This window comes from Rhincodon typus, chromosome 9 (assembly GCF_021869965.1).
Source record: "Rhincodon typus isolate 14 chromosome 9, sRhiTyp1.1, whole genome shotgun sequence".
Taxonomy (NCBI): Eukaryota; Metazoa; Chordata; class Chondrichthyes; order Orectolobiformes; family Rhincodontidae; genus Rhincodon; species Rhincodon typus.
Window position 1 is genome coordinate 52,988,835 of NC_063340.1, and position 17,561 is coordinate 53,006,395.

The 17,561-nt window shown below is 38.9% G+C and overlaps 1 protein-coding gene across 1 annotated transcript in view; it reads right to left on the reverse strand.

Moving 5' to 3' along the window:
- LOC109927539 (protein tyrosine phosphatase non-receptor type 14) overlaps nucleotides 1–17,288 on the reverse strand; it is a 241,753-nt gene extending 224,465 nt beyond the window's left edge. Inside the window, exon 1 of the mRNA XM_048601325.1 lies at nucleotides 16,463–17,288. The gene's annotated coding sequence lies outside the window, so the exon portion shown is untranslated. The remainder of the gene's footprint in view (nucleotides 1–16,462) is intronic.
- Between the last annotated feature and the right edge of the window lie 273 nt (nucleotides 17,289–17,561).

Genomic DNA, 17,561 nt, shown 5'->3' on the forward strand with positions numbered 1-17,561 from the left:
CCTCTGATGCTGCTTGGCCTGCTGTGTTCATCCAGCTCTACACATTGTTATCTGAAAAAATTATAGTGCATGTTTTTGTTCAACAAAGCGCTGTTGGTAATGGTGACCAGAGAGATCAAAGACTAGAAAAATAGCTGAGTGGTGCTCAAACATGGACAGTAATCCATATGTTAATACAATGAAGTTGTGGGCCAGGTAAGGCTCCTGTTTTTGTAAAGATGCTCAATTTGCATCCGGATGCAAGAGGCCAGTGTCTACGATTAAAACTGGCTCACTGATCCATACTGTAACCTATTGATTTAGTTTGTTAAAGGAAGAGAAACTGCTAAACACCAGAAGCCATGTTATTGATGTTAACCATCTGAAACTAAATTATAACATTTTGTTTGAATTGGAGGAGAAGTGCTTTGCAAATGTTTAGTGTACTGGTCAAGTCATGCATGACAGTGATCTCAGAATTCCATAAGCCTTTATTTAAGAAATCAAAGAAATTCTGGCCTGTGCCAGCAACCAAAATGTATTCTATCTTGTCTTTTTATTTCCAGAATATTCCAAGTTTGGAGAATACAGAAATACATGTTCCAAATGATCTCAGCCATGTCTGCTGATCCAGAAGTATTAAAATGTACAGAACCAATGCGTTAGGATATGCAAGGCAGCTGGAAAATGCCAGGTCAGTCTGGAAATTAGAAAGGGATTTCAAGAAAAAGTGAAGTACTTTTAAAATGAGGTTTGAGCAGGGACGTAGGATTGCTGTCAAAAGGAATATAAAAGGAAAACAAAAGTGAATATTTCATGCAGCTTTGAAAGCAATGCAACAGCAACCTTTTTCTCACCCCCAAAACAAGAAATTTGGATGAATACATATAAAAATGAAGAAATAATTATGGTATCTAAAATAACACGACGGCCATCTTTGCACTGGACAGTATATGCAGTCAGAAGCACAGCTCAGAGTTGAAGGAGATGCTGACATTGCTAACGGACTGGTTTAGGCTGAGATAATAATTCAGGAGGAGGGTGATGTGGTGGCAAGGGTAGAGAGCTTGTAGCTGTAACTGAAGACAATTCTTTGATCCTCCTAATGTTTAACTGGAAGAAACAGGAGTCCATCCCTGACTAGGTAGTGGTATGACAATGTCGTTTGCGCAGCGGAATGGTCAAGAGAGGTAGTACAGAAGTGCAACTAGATTTTATCAACATGTAGCTCATTTGATGTCTGTGAATGATAATGCTAAGGAGCAACATATGGACTAAAAAAAAAAGAAGAGAAGCTTGATGATAGACTCTGAGGGGACTTAGAAGGCAAATGGCACAGGTGATAGGAAAAAAGCCATTGCTGAAGATTCTCTGTAATAACTGGATAGATAATGATAAAATTATATCACAGCAATCCCACGAAGCAGGACAATGGAGAAAAGATATTGGGAGGGTGACAGTATCAAAGGCTGCACAAGTGTTAAGGTGTGATAACGAATCCAGTCACAACCATAGAGAATATGAACACAGCAGGCCAAGATGCTGCTTGGCCCGCTGTGTTCATCCAGCTCTACACCTTGTTATCTCAGACTGTCCAGCATCTGCAGTTCCTACTATCTCTCCAGAACCATAGAGAACTTCATTTGTGATTTTGGATCAGCTGCTTCAGTGCCACGACAGGGATAGCCACCTGGTGAGATTCAAATTTAAGAGTTGCTGGGAAGATGGATTTAGAAAGTAATGCCACATTCTTGAGTTCTGAAGAGCAAAAGAAGGTTGTATTTAAAAAGCGCTATAGACAGCAATGTAGATCAATGCTTTTGTTTAATTCGGTTGGGGCGCTTTATGATTTCTCCAGATGGAATAGAAGAAGAGATTGAGAGAATAGTCGAAGTAAGTGAGAAAAGGAATAGGCAACTTAGGGATGTGGGGGAAAGAGAGAGGGAGAGAGAGAAAGGTGCAAGTAGCAGACAAAATATTGATGCTAATCCATATACATGAAAGAAAGCCTGGAAAGAGATTACTAACTGGGTTAGTGTTAGGCTCACTAATACAGAAGAAGCAAAGAAAAAAGGTAGGAATTTCCAGCTTTCGTATTAAGAGCATTGTGCGGCACACTGCAAGAGATTAAAGTGCTAACAACAAAGTAACTACTTTAATAGTCAGTTTCCAAAACCAAACAATTTAAAGACCCCAACAGACAAAACTCAACCAATGAAACACAGCAAGATTGGGAGATTCTTTTAAAATGTTAGAAGTATTATCAATGTGTGGTATTTCACTTTCAGTGATACAGATTTAAGACCTGGATTCCATAAGAATGCTTGAAAACCTCTGTTTTGTTGGTTTATATCTTCTTGACTTCTTCACCCAAAAAATGTTTTCGGATATTTTTTATTTTCTTTGAATTTCAAGAGTAGAAATCAGACCAGCAACAATCCTCATGTATTAAATTTCAACCTCACGGACTCTCTGACTGTCACAACACTTAAGGGAATGTCAATTACTTGTTTTATGTTCCAAGAAATACCTATTTTAATCCACTTAGTAAAGTTAAGCACTAAAAACTATCATTACTATTGGACATAAAATGCTGATTAATAGTAAATGTACGTCTACCAAAAAGCGCAAAAATAGACTTGCCATTCTTTTCCAGAATGACTGAATAAGTATCTACAAAACAAGCATTAGATGGAAAAAAAATTGAGCAAGCCCAACCTAACTGTAACCTAAACAAAAATACAAAAAGAACTGCAGATGCTGTAAATCAGAAACAAACACAGAAATTGCTCTAAAAGCTATGCAGATGTGGCAGCATCTGTGGAGAGAAATCAAAGTTAACATTACGGGTCGAGCCACCCTTCCTCAAAACTGTAGTTCTCAGGAAGTGTCACTCCACCCAAAACGTTAACTCTGACTTCTCTCCACAGATGCTGCCACACCTGCTGAGCTTTTCGAGCAATTTCTGTGCTCGTTTCTGATTTACAGCATCTGCAGTTCTTTTGGTTTTTGAGAAAAACAGTTGGACAAACAAAGGACTAGGTAAAAGTTAGCCTGGGAGAATGAATAGCAGTCAAATGGCAACTATTGGTAGCTGAAAATGGGTTGGGTGTGGTAGCAGCCCATGTGAATAACAAGGCTTGGTGTTTCAGGTTTGGGCTAAGGACATGGGAGAAGGTGCAACAAGCCCCAAAATTGTTTAGCTCAATAGAATTCAGAAAGCTGCAGTGTTCCTAAGCGGAAAATGAGGTGCTGTTCTTCCAGCTTGCTCCGAGCTTCACTGGAGCACTGCAGCAAGCCTAAGACAGAGACGTTTGCCAGGCAACATGATGGTGTCTCGAAATGGCAGCCAGCTGGAAGCTCAGGATCATTTCTGCGGACTGAACATAGGTGTTTTTCAAAGTGCTCACCCAGTCTGCGTTTAGTTTTGCCCATGTAGAGGGGAACCTAATTGTAACCTACTCGAGTAGTATCCACCTTGTTTTCAACCATGTTACATAACAACCAGATGAAAGTTCTCAAAAACAAATCTACATACAAAATAATAACAATGCGGTACAACAAAGTTGTGGGCCAAAGACAGCATTCAGAGCTTAATTTTTAATCACAGCACCTCGATAATTCTGTTCAAAGTCTATTATCAGATGGAATTTCAACAACATATTTGAAAGGAATAAATAAACAGAAATCTAAAGTTAATGTTAAGTATTATGAAAAAAAAGGCTAGCATCCAAATTCAGTGGGTAATACAGAAGGAAAATGGATTGTCAACTTTTGTTTCAAAAGGAATGGAGAATAAAGAAAGAAGTATTGCTAAAACTATACAAGGCACCTTGAATACGGAGAGCAGTTTTGGTCCCCTTGTCTAAGGAAAGATATGTCAGCCTTCCTGCTCCTCTGATGCTGCTTGGCCTGCTGCGTTCATCCAGCTCTACACCTTGTTATCTCTACTGCCATTGGAGATGTCCAGAGAAGGCTCAATAGGCTGATCCTGAATTTGGAGGGATTTTCTTACAAGGAGAGGTCAAGTAGTTTGGATTTGTATCCATTGGAGTTTAGAAGAATGAGAGGTGACCTTTTGAAACATATACGATTCTTAGAGGCTTGACAGGGTAGATGTGGAGCAGTTGTTTCCCCTTGTGGGAGAGTCCAGGACCAGAGGGCATAGTCTCAGGGCAAAGGGTTGCATACTTATGACAGAGATGAAGAGGAATTTTGTTCAGAGGGTAGTGTGTTAACAATTCCTCATCACTGACAGCTGCCAAGGCTGGGTTATTATAAATATTTGAGGATGAGATAAACAGATTTTTAAACAGTAAGGAATGAAAGGTTGAGGAAAAGGCAAGAAACTGTAGTCAAGGATTATCTAATCAGCCATGATCTTATTGAATGGCAGAACAGACTCAATGGGCCAAATGGCTTAGTTCTGGTCACATGTTCTATGATCTTAAGCTTACTAATAGTTATTATTCTTAATATATTTATTTATAAATATATGCAAAATGCAATACACTGAAGTATATATATGTAACATTTTCCAAAATATCCCAGAAGTACTGTAAACACAAGTTTTAAAATCTATATAAACTAAACACACATGCACAATAGATCCTTTGCCACAAACACTTTCAGGAGGAACTAACACAAACATGATGATGATCATAAATGACTTGCTAATCTATACTAAAATTTCCCTTTACCATAAATAATTCAACACAGCTAGCAAGACACATCTGCAACTTTGCAAGTATGTGGCCATCTGTAAGACATCAACAGTTTAGCCTAAAGCTATCTGGGGTCTACAGACTAGAAACACATATCTTAATACAGATATCAAAAGGAACAGGAAATAAAGGAGTGGCAAAGGGACAGGGAGCTAGGTAAAGTAGGAAGAGGAAAACAACAAGGCAAGGAAGAAAAAAAAGCAGGAAATGTTTTTTGTGGGGGGGAAATAGAAAGGTACCTTGATTGCTGGGATTGGAAAAATACACCAATAGGGCAATTCACAGCTGTTAAAAAAAAAGAATAATTAATGTGGGGATGGGGGTGTGGAGGAGTGAAGACCTCCCAATGCCCCTATGATTAGAATCGATTAAGTTTCAACATTGAAGAATTTTAAAAACTAAATGCATCTGAACTGTACTACCTTTAATAGGACATTTCATTTCAAATGGTAAAACAGGTTTTCTTTTCCAAAAAAAATCAGGTTTTATTATTGTCAGTATGAAGAGGTTTGTTTTAGGATTTTATCAATTACATTTTAGACCACAGAAAGGGATTGTTCCATCCAGCTTGTCCTTGTGAATGCTTTTACTCCATAGGAGCTTCTTGCCATTCTAATTACCACCTGATGCCCAACTCTCTCTCTCTCTACTCCCTTCTTCCTCAAATCCCTTTAATGCATCAATACTGTTTCAGCCACACCACATTCCCAAAATTCTGTGTGCAAAGAAAAACTCTAAAATTTTTTAGTAGATCAGTAATGGGTAATATCATGTTTATGCCTCCTTACTCAGATGAGTGAAAACACTTCCTTCATATTCACAACTTTCCAGACCACAATTAGATCTCCTCTTAGTATTCCTTTCCATTTAAGAAGGAAAAGCCTCAGACTCCTCAATTGTTTGACAATTGCTTCCTCACCATGCTACTAACATTTTTACAGTATTGGCAACACTTTTTCTGTGCTTCAATATTATTTTTGTAGTGTGAGATCAGAATTGTATACATTACTCAAAGTATGGTTTAAACATGATTCCTATAAAAGCAAAGCCTACGTGTATTGACAAGATGTTCTTGCATCTGATCGAGCATTAATTTCTCCAAGAGAGATAGTAAGAACTGCCAATGCTGGAGTCAGAGATAACACAGTGTGGAGCTGGATGAACACAGCAGGTCAGGCAGCATCAGAGGAGCAGGAAAGCTGACGTTTCGTGTTGGGACCCTTCTTCAGAAATGGGGGAGGGGGAAGGGAGCGTGGAAAAAAACAGAGAGTGGAGGGGTGGGGGTGGGGCGGGGGAAGGTAGCTGGGATGGTGATAGGTGAGTGCAGGTGGGCAGTGGGGATTGGTCAGTGAGGTGGGAGGAGCAGATAGGTGGGAGAGAAGACAGACAGATTGTGTCAGATCAAGGAGGTGGGGATGAGAGGGAAGGTTGGTCATGGGTTGAGACCAGGGGTGGGGAGATTTTGAAACTAGTAAAGTCCACATTGAGACCATTGGGTTGTAGGCTCCCGAGGCAGAATATGAGGTGCTGCTTCTCCAGTTTCCGGGTGGCGTCGTTGTGACACTGGAGGAGGCCCAGGATGGACATGTCGTCCACGGAGTTGAAGTGGTTCACGACTGGAAGGTGTTGTCGTTTGTCGCGTACAGAGTGCAGGTGCTCTACAAAGCAGTCTCCGAGCCTCTGCTTGGTCTCACCGATGTAGAGGAGGCCACATCTGGAGCAGCGGATACAGTAGACCACATTATCGGATGTGCAAGTAAACCTCTGTCTGACGTGGAAGGTTGTTTTGGGTCCTTGGATGGAGATGAGGGTGTGGTATAGGGGCAGGTGTAGCACTTCCTGCGGTTGCAGGGAAAGGTGTCAGGGGTGGTGGGAATAGTGGGGATGTGGAGCAGACGAGGGAGTCGTGGAGACAGCGGTCCCTACTGAAGGCAGATAGGGGTGGGGAGGGAAATATATCCTTGGTTGTGGGGTCAGATTGCAGGTAGCGAAAGTGGCGGAGAATGACACGTTGAATCCAAAGGTTAGTGGGGTGATACGTGAGGACAAGGGGGATTCTGTCTTTGTTCTTGTTGCAGGGAGGGAATGTGAGGGCAGAGGTGCAGAAAATGCAAGAGATGCGGTCGAGACCACTGAAGCGGGGGATGTTGCAGTCCTTGAAATAAGAGGACATCTGGGATGTTCAGGAGTGGAACGCCCCACCTTGGCAGCAGATCTCTCCAAGTTTGTTTATAAACTAAAGATATTATGATTTAAGATTTTATTAAAGCTTATCATTGTAAATTCAAATCACAATGATACAGGCATTATAGGTTATACGGACAATTGTAAAATGGCATAGGATGTTTTGCAATTTTAAAATGGACTGCTGTGACCAGTCTACCATTTTTATCTTGAATGATACGTATCATGCATTTAAAGACAGGGTTTCTCTTCCTTCTTACCTAATTGCATAGATACACATTGGGATACAGTTCAGTGAATTCAAGGTGGCCTTTAGTGTCTTACTCAGCCATCCACTCCTGTACGAATCCAGAAAATGATTAGCAGGAGGCTATTCAACACTGAGTAATGGTAGATGAAATGCACCCAAAATTGCTACATGCACACTTGTCAACAGCAATAGGATATACAAGCTTGGTTGACATTCGTATTCTCCAAATTGCATACACCGACACCAGAGCTGACTTGACCATAAACCTGGACTTTTGTAATCTAAATAGCTCAGTTTTAAACTGGGTAATACATTTACAGCACATCTAGGAGTTGGGAATAGTAAAGATAATTTCACACACAAAATAAAAATCAGGTATGTTTTATATGCTGAAAAAAGTGCATTTTGTTTACAGCTTACTGAAGAGCCTACTGGCACCAGCTGAAAAAAAAATGCCACTCAATACAATTAATCCAAATCCTTAAGATTTTAAATGGCTCATTGTTCTCAAGAAAAAATTCACATGTTTCTTAGCATAAAATCTACTTCTCATTGAAGTCTCTTGAAACAATTTGGAACATAAATATTATTCAAAATTCTTGACTTTTCAGCATTTAGATCAATAGAGTCTTTGAAAATCAAATGTTTATGACTTAAATGATCTGTGTGGTTTATAAAGCAACACTGTCAAAGATCAAAGATTTTATCTCAATCCCCATGTAAATTATTGAGTTTCAAACTAATGTCAAAAGATGAACATAGAAGTAAAGCAGTCATTTGTTGTATCACTTCTGTTGGTGTTCAAACTTGTCTGTGGGAGACCTCCTACATTAATAATTGTAGGGATCCCCAATTCAGACTTCCAAAAATGAGAACTTCAACTATCAATGTGCTTCTCTGTGGATTTCCAAAGATCAGTTTGAAAAGAAGTAGGCTTATCAAGAAATCATTTGCAGTAAGTTAACGGGCAATACTATCCCCAGGGTTCCAAAAGGCATTGAAGACTTCAAATGTTAACACTGAAGAGAAAAACAGAGATACTACCAGACCTGCAGGGTTTCTCAAGCACTCCTATTTTCAATTTCAATATCCGTAGTACTTTATTTCTACCATCCCCAGCATTGCTTTATGTTTCCAAGTTGTAATTAACACAATAGGTAGGGCACAGTCAATAAAAATTCAACTTCCCCCAATTCTCCACCATCTCATTTCTTCCTCACTCATTTGGCTTGATATAACTGCCTGTCACAGACAATGTCCTTAATGTCACAAGATGGACTTTCAATCAGGAGCCATAGCATTACAAACAACAATGGAGAGTTTTTGCTCTAGCAAACCAAAAAGTGGCCAAGGCTTGAATTCAAAGCACATCGAGTAAAATGAATTCAAATATATTATTTTATATCACATTTGTAATCCAGATCCTTTCCAACAATTACTTTTAGATCACCTGGACATGGAAGTTTTCATCCCATTTAAAAATCGCCTGAAGAATGTCTGATGTTGAATGCAGGTTCACTCTCAGGTTCACTCTTAAATACCCAATTTAATTTGAGCAAATTCACAGAGATTAGGTTCAGGCTGACAAGACCTGGAGACCTGCGACCAGTGGTGTGCACAAGGATTGGTGCTGAATCCACTGCTTTTCTCCATTTATATAAATGATTTGGATGTGAACACAGGAGCTATGGTTAGTAAGTTTGGAGATGATACCAAAATTGGAGTTGTAGTGGACAGCGAAGAAGGTTATCTCAGAATACAATGGGACCTTGATTAGATGGGCCGATGGGCCAAGCAGTGGGAGATGCAGTTTAATTCAGATAAATGTGAGGTGCTGCATTTTGCCAAGGAAAATCAGGGCAGGATTTATACGCTTAATGGCAAGGTCCTGGGGACTGTCGCCGAACAAAGAAACCTTGGAGTGCAGGTTCGTAGTTCCTTGAAAGTGGAGTCGCAGGTAGATAGGATAGTGAAGAATGGTGAGCATAGTGGAATGCTTGCCTTTATTGGTCAGTGCATTGAATATAGGAGTTGGGAGGCTGTGTTTCAACTGTGCAGTATATAAATTAGGCCACTATTGGAATACTGCATGCAATTCTGGTCTCCCTGCTACAGGAAGGATGTTGTGAAACTTGAAAGGCTTCAGAAAAAATTTACAAGGATATTGCCAGGGTTGAGGATTTGAGCTATAGGGAGACGCTGAATAGGCTGGGGCTACTTTTCCCTGGAGTGTCACAGGCTGAAGATGACCTTATAGAAAATCATTAAAGACATGGGTAGAGTGAATAGCCAAAGTATTTTCCCAAGGGTAGTGGAGCCCAAAACAAGATGGCATAGGTTTAAGATGAGAGGGGAAAGATTTAAAAAGAGACCTAAGGAGCAACTTTTTCAATCTGAGGGTGGTCCATGTATGGAATGAGCTGCCACAGTAAGTGGTGGAGCCTAGAACAATTACAACACTTAAAAGGCATCGGGATGGGTGTATGAGTAGGAAAGGTTTAGAGGGTTATTGGCCAAATGCTGGCAAATGGGACTTGTTGGCATGGACAAGTTGGACTGAAGGGTCTGTTTCCATGCTGTACAGCTCTATGACTCTATGACCAAATCTGAAAGAATGTCCGGGTGTATGGAGGGGATTGCTCAAGTTTAATATTTTTGCATCTAAGTATCAAGCACTACAAAGCTTCTCACTGCTAGTCACAGAAGGTCACCTTACCCATTAGGGTATTGGCTTGCAGGATTATTTGCAGCCAATTGGACAAATTCCAATCCTTTGTGCAGTCCAGACTAGCAGTCAACAATGTCCCAGAGTGCTGTTGCCCTTCCTGGTTAAAGTATCAAATTACAGAATCTGCACAGATGGCTGCCTTAATTCTGAACTTCTTTGAAGCAGGCAGGTCACTGTGCAGGAGTTTTGAATCTGAAGAATTCACTTCCAGAGTTAATAGTTGATGTCACCATTTCGTTAAAATTCAACATTAGATTACATAGGTAGATGAAGCAAAGATGTTGAAGAAATATGGGAACAAGGCAGCCAAAATGTAATTAAACAGTACTTGCTTGCTTGTAGAATAAATATTGGCATCGACCAAATGGCTTGTTGCTATATTGTAACTTCTGTGTGCCTAAACTCGTTTGCATCATTGCTGCTGAAGTGTAACAAACTAAATTATTCAACCATCTATACTCCACCTATTTAAATTGCTGAAGTATCATACATGCCATACTTCTAAAGTTGTTTAAACCAGCTCAACCTTACTTTAATTACAATGTCAAATCATAGAAATCAGATTAACTATCATAGTAGTGATAGGGCTGAACTGTGCCATTCTCCTAATGTTATTCTTGATAACATTACACTGAGTATACAATTATAAAGGGATGCTTTTCAAATGAAAAAAGTCTCTTCACATAGCCATATCAATACAGAGCAAGGTCAGGAAAGCAATCCAGTGAGCCAAAACTGTCACCAAAACACTCTGAAAGTCATGCATTTGAAATAGTACCTGATCAAAAAGAAACCATCCATCCACAGAGAATTGATTTTTAAAAAGGTCTCCATCATGGGCTAATATGAAGAAACAATACTTATACTAAAATCTATTAAGGTATTATGTACATTGCTATTTATAATCTTATGAAATACCTCAGCCAATTCCTGAATTAAACAATTTGAAAATTAACTTTCAATCTACAATATATTTGATACAAATAACATTCTCTCTTTCAAATGGAGACTACAGCATGAAAATATAGTGAAAAATAAGTAAGGCTAAGGCAAAAGATAAAAAGCAATAAGGCACCACGGGCAGCATGATGGCTCAGTGATTGACACTGCTGCCTCAAAGCACCCGGATTCGATTCCACCCTCAAGCAACTATCTAAGTTGAAACTGGACTTTCTCCCTGTGTTTGCAAGGATTTTCTCCAGGTACTCCAGTTTCCTCCCACGGTCCAAAGATGTGCAAGTTGGTTGGATTGACCATGGTTAGCCATACAGGGTTATGGGGTAGGGTAAGGGCCTGGGTCTGGGTGGGATGTTTTTTGGAGAGTCAGTGCCAAATAGATGGGCCAAACAGCCTCTTCTGCTTGATAGGGATTCTGTGATCCTATGAAAAGAAAAGGCTCTTTCTAGAATATGCAACGATGGAAGACATAACATTTAAAATGTATATAGGAAAAATGTTCCATTTTTGATCAAAGACCTATTCAAACTAACAGCAATGACACCTTTGTAAAAGATATTTTCTAAACAGTAGAGATTACATTCTAAATTTGTTCTGAGAAGAATCTGTGATTAGTAAGGAAGTTAATCATGGTATAAGCACAGAAACGATGCATGATGTTGCAAAGGTTAGCATGGCTCAGAAGACTGGAAAAATTTTAGAAACCTGCAAAGGATGACTAAAAATTGAGATGGAGAAATTAGAGTACGAGAGAAAACCACAAGAAATATAAAAACTGACCACAAAAGCTTCAATTACATAAAGAAAGGAAAAAGCAGCTAAAGTGAGTGTTGGTCCCTTAAAGGCAGAGATTAGAAAATTAATAACAGGACCAGCCTTGTTGAAGGTACCCTTGTAGTGGTGAAAACAAGCATCGGGCTCTGTGTAGCACTGACTGGTTTTTATAACTGTTAAAACAAGCAGACACTGTATTAATTTCAAATCAGCAATCTGCTTTGGTGAATATAGCATAGACTGCCAACAGGATGAGTACATACTTCATTCAGTCATTCTTCTAGGACAACATCAGATGATATAAAGAAAGAACTCGTTGACCACTTTTCTTCCGCATGTGATGGGTCTGCCATCCAGAGTTCTACATGGGCATTCTGGAGATCAGTTGATCAGGTGATTGACCAACTACTGAACCATCACTTTTGGTAATATTGCTGGCAGAAGCAGAACAGAGGCAATTACAGTAAAGAAAATAAATCTACAAAAAACTTGCACTCAATCTTAAACTGCCTAATAATGGAGAAAGAATACCGTAATTTCATAAGTTTTACAATTCATACATTAAATCCATTGTTACTGTAAAAATTTGAAAAATAAGTCTAAATTGGTTCCAAATTTAGTAATTAAATAGTCTGCATACTTTATTTTTGTGCATGATTATTTCGCAGAAAGGCAAGTTTGTTTTTTTTATTACATTGTTCTGGAGTGTAATTTCAAACAATGGTTTTATTTTGCACAGTCAGTTTAATATAGTGAATCAGCAACAATTGGTTTTGAAATGAATACATTAATGCTCATTTTAATACAAGTAACAAAATAAAATTGTAATCCTGACATTTCAAAAGAATGGAATGGAATTGGTTTGGATCTTAAATTGCTAAACAGGATTTACTTGCATGCAACTAAAACAGCAAAATCAGTTGCAATAAACATCACTTGTAAATGTAACTGGCCACCTGAAAGTTAAATAGTGCTGCTAAAACAAATAGGTTGTCAACAGAGCCAAAAGGGACCTCTGCTTTCCCATGAAAACAAATAAATTTCAAAATTCACAGGCAAGTGTAGGCGCTCAGTCAATCACTACATACAGAAAATGAATAGGCATGTGCACTGAAGTTGTGAAAAAAAAGTGCCTACTAATCATATGCAAAATCCCAAAAGGGTTTAGAAAGAGAGGTTTTTTTAAAATAAAAATTAACTTCCTCACTCTGTGATTCAGTGTGAATTACTATAGAGTGAATTACTATCATTTGACTTTTGTGCCAATCATTCCCTAGAACTGACCTATGTGAGGCAATTACAACGTGAAAACAGAGTCTTAAATTGTGTCAGCATCTACACAATTTCACAACACAGCCAAGATAGACGCTGCAGTCCACAATCACCTTGAAAATCCAGCTTGCAAAGCAATGGCTGCATTCAAAACAAAAGGCAATGTCGATGATATTATTCTGCACTAAAATTTTCATCAGAATATTTAAATTGACTATGGTGGATATGGGAAACCAGCACATGAAATAGTTTTCTGTTTACTCAAACATTTAGACAAGTAATTTACAAAGGCTGGCAGCACCCCTTTTGCCCACACCTGGGCAATGCAAACATGCCACCTTCTTTCATCAACATAGAAAGTGCTGTCAGTCTCGATTCAAATCGAGCACAAACAAATAAAAATATTGGAAACGTAAAGCCAAATTTCTGCCAACAATTGAAAGCAGGAATGACTTAAAAACAGGCTTTGGATTGAAGTCCAGAGTTTAGGGCTTTTCAATCAAAGGCATAGTTACCAAAAATCAATTCGAATCAGAAATTCTCAAAAAAGGCAAGAATTAGTATATTAGAGAATTGAGGGTCTCAAAAGATTGTAGGGTGCAGGGAGAAGAAATTTTATTTTGAGTTTTGGCTCATTTCTACTACCATTTTTACATGCGTCTTATCACATTTGTTCTTTGTGGGAGATCGCTGGATGCAAAGTGCCCTGCTAGGTTCACTACATTGCAACTGTGATTGCACTTTAAAAGTACTTTGTTCATTTTAAAGCAGTTTGAGGTGCACAGATCATGAAAGTTGCCGTGCAAATCCAAGTTCATTTTTTTTAAACAGTTGTTGTTGAAGGGCATCACACCTGATGCACACAAAACAAATGCGCACGTCAATATAATTTCAGAAAAGTTCATTGGCATTTTACTGAGGTGTCAATAGATCTCAAAACCGTATTCAATTGTTCTAAATAAAATCAAATAAGATTCAAATTGTGATTAGGCACTTTGGACAGGGCTGCCTTCACTGGAAGAACACCACCATGCGACAATTTAAAAAGACCTGCCAACACCTTATCAAGACATCTAGAATTCAGTAATACATGTAGAACCAGTTAACACCACCTGAAGAACTTGCATTTTTAAATCAACAGAAAGTCCTGGAGAAACTTAGCAGGCCTGGCAGCACCTGTGGAGAGAGAAACAGAGTTAACAATTTGAGCACAATATGACTCTTCAGGGCAGAAGAGTTCGGAAGAAAAGCCATGGGGCTTAAATTGTTGACTCTTTCTCACTCCACAGATGCTGCTAGGCTTGCTGACTTTCTCCAGCACATTTTTTTATTAGTTCCGATCTCCAGCATCCACAGTATATTGCTTTTATTTTCATTTTTATCATGCCTTTCACGACCTTAGAACATCCCAAAACTCTGCAATGTCAATTACATGCTTCTCAAAGTTTAATCATTTTTGTAATGTCGGAAATCTAGCAGACACTTTGAAAATAAGATCTTCTTTGAACTGTACCATGGGATTTTTTGCAACTGCTCAACAGGTAGACACAGCATCACCCTGAAATCCCATCAAAAGGAGACTGTAGCTGAGTGCAACTTTTATTTTAAAATATCCATTCACAGGATGCAGCCTGGCAAGGCCAGCATTTATTACCTCATCAATAGTCCACGAGCAGGTGGCAGTGAGCTGCCTTGTTAATCCACTGCAGTCCATATGGTGTAGGTATGCCCACAGTGTTGTTAAGGAGGGAGCATTGGGATTTTGACTCAGCAACGAGAAAGTAACAGAGAGACACAGCATGACTAGGGACTCACATCTGGGTGGTCTCTAATGCCGACTGGCAGCTGTATTAGTGATGGGCTACAAACTGACTTTGTATACAATTTCAGTTGCAGGCATGAGATTAGGTGAAAATACGTTAAATAAAAATCTGAAAATAAGGAAATATTTATACATTCAAATTGGTTAAAAAGGATTACATTGAACATTCATATTTTCAAAATAAAAAGAATGACATGCAATGATATTGTGCTTTCCATGCGCAGTAGACATCTCAGTGATTTACAGCAATAAAGTACATTTGCAGTGTAATCACCGTTGTAATGCAGCCAACTTACAGTAATATATTTCTGTCAAATGTTTTGGATCCCTTAGACTTTACACGAAAGCCAAGAAGAGCTGAAGATATAGGGTTCTGGTTTTGAACAGTGAACATTAGTCAAAACTAAGGTCATCCAATAATGTGGTAAACATAACCTGATATCATAACAGGTTTACTTTAAGATAGTGTTATCTCCACGCTTCTGTAACAAACATAATTCCAATATATAAACAATAATCAGATTGTCCATTATTCCTGATCTTATTGCTTCAGTCCAAAATTCCTATTGCTTTTCATAACAGAATTACCATAGTGCAAGTCGAGGATTCCTTAAACTGCTGGATCTTCTTGAAAAAAATGTGACAACATTAATGGAAGGTTAATTTCGTCTGGTGTTTACGCCACAGATTTCCCCTGAATTTGAACTCCAGCATACCTATAGGTCATATGCTGCAAAATGGGAATTCAGATCAGATTGTTTACACTGCTGTGACTAAATGTTGTCAACTTTAGTCTGCTCGAAGAGGCACATTGAATACATGTAAAATTTAACAAATATGAAAATATAGTTAGAGGCTTCATTCAAAACTTTATACAAATATTCCAATTTTTTATGGAAGTGTTAATATTAAATTGTAAAACTGCAAATTCTATTATAAGATACATTCACTAAGTGAACCGATTTCTCAAAGTCAACACTATCTTTTGTTTCCAATAGAGTACTTCTATCAGAAAACAAAATTGTAACAATGCAGAAGCCAACTTGGAACAAAAAGCCATATTTTGACAAGTTTAAGCAACAATCCAACATCAAAATTCAGGTAATGCACCTAAAAATCATATTCTTATTTCAAATTTTGCTTTCATGGTTTGAGAAATCATCTGAACTCATCAAGCGGATCAATTCCTTGTAATTAAGTAAAAGAAATTAACCCTTGTCTCCTGCACAAAGAGTCATCGCCTTCATCTATCAGCTTACATTACAGCTTGGAAACTTTTACAAAGTGTTTATTCCAGTAAAGCATCTTTTAAGTATGGTATTTCGGCAGAGATGGCATTTTCACAATTATTTCATTAGCTAGCCTAACCACCGAAACGCGAGACGATCTCTTTAAATATACTGCCACAAAGTACAGGCTGAAGTTAGCCTCCTTGGAGGGCGGGCCATAGATTTCTGTTACAGGTACTGTATTATGAAGAGTTGAATCTAACCAAATAAAAGCTGTCATACCTTGGCTTGAACATTCCCCTCACCACCAAGGCGGTTGGAAAAAAAAGGGGGCTGTCGAGGAATGCTGGCATTTGAGCCGGAGAGTAAGGCAGACAAACCTCCCTTTAATAGGCATGTCTGACTTACTCCTACAAACCACTCAAGGACGAGTAGAAATCTTGGATCAAAAGGCTATGTTTCTCTCTCTCTCTGGTATATCTATCTTTCTACAGTCAATCAAATAGGCAAGCTCTTGGACTTAGGAATCTCCAGTTCCCTTACCTGTTTACATGTCTTTATTGTGTCTGATCAGTCCATTAAAACCACAAACTGCACGCGTCCCTTCAAACTTTCCAACGTGTTTCTTCCTTTCTTGTTTGGGGAGGGGGGAAAAAAAAGTTTCCACAAGCAGAGACTAGCACAAAATCCTTTTCTGGATAAAGGATCCACTCGTCTAAAGGACCTCGGGACCGGGGTCCGTCTGCTCACCAGAAGTGTTTGAAGTTACACGGAGAGCCCTACCTCATCCGCTCAAGAACTACTTTTGTTTGGTGAAACTTTCTTTCTGCCCACTTTCTTGTTTGTTATTCTGAACTCTTCAGCAGCTGCCAGCGGTCCGAGAGCCTTTGTGATCGCCAAGTTGTTTTTTTTTAATCTCCCTCCTTTCTTTTTCCTAGTCGTCCCCTTGCAACCGAGACTATTTTCGATTAAATAACATGGTCACAGTTTGTGGGTTTGGAAAAAAAAGATCTGCGCCTCGTGACATCAGAAATGTGGAATGTGAGGAATGTGAGCTGATGAAGGGCTGAGATGTCGTTGCTTCTTAATGGTCACACACCGAAAACACACCCAGCCAACGTCGATTTAAAGCTGTACTGCAACACTTTAGCTGTGCAATTGATCTGGTTACTTTGCCCATGCAATATTTTAGGGTAATCGGTTGGGGGATTGGTCTCTTAACAAAGTGTGCTGTACTATTCCTCTTGGCCGGATTAGAATCAACATTGCGCTCTTTGTACATTAAAAGTACACTGCATTGAACACCTACCAGGTAATGAATTCTTACAGCAATGTATTTTCTGTCGTTGGGAATTCACATAGTTCGTTAATCGAGCTGTGGGATTGTTATGCTATGTCGATATACTGCCGAACGATGACACTTACTTGTTCAGACCAGCTCACGAGTGACACCATGTGGGTGATGCTGGACTTTAAAGGCTTCAACTTTAAGCTTGCATTTATATAGCTCCAGACTTCAGATGGCCAAAGGACTCCATGATCAAGTAGGTACACTTACGTATTTCTTCTCTTTTTGACTCAACTCGCCTTAGCCCTAAAAACAAAGCCATCAATATTATTTAACCTTTCTTACTTACACGCT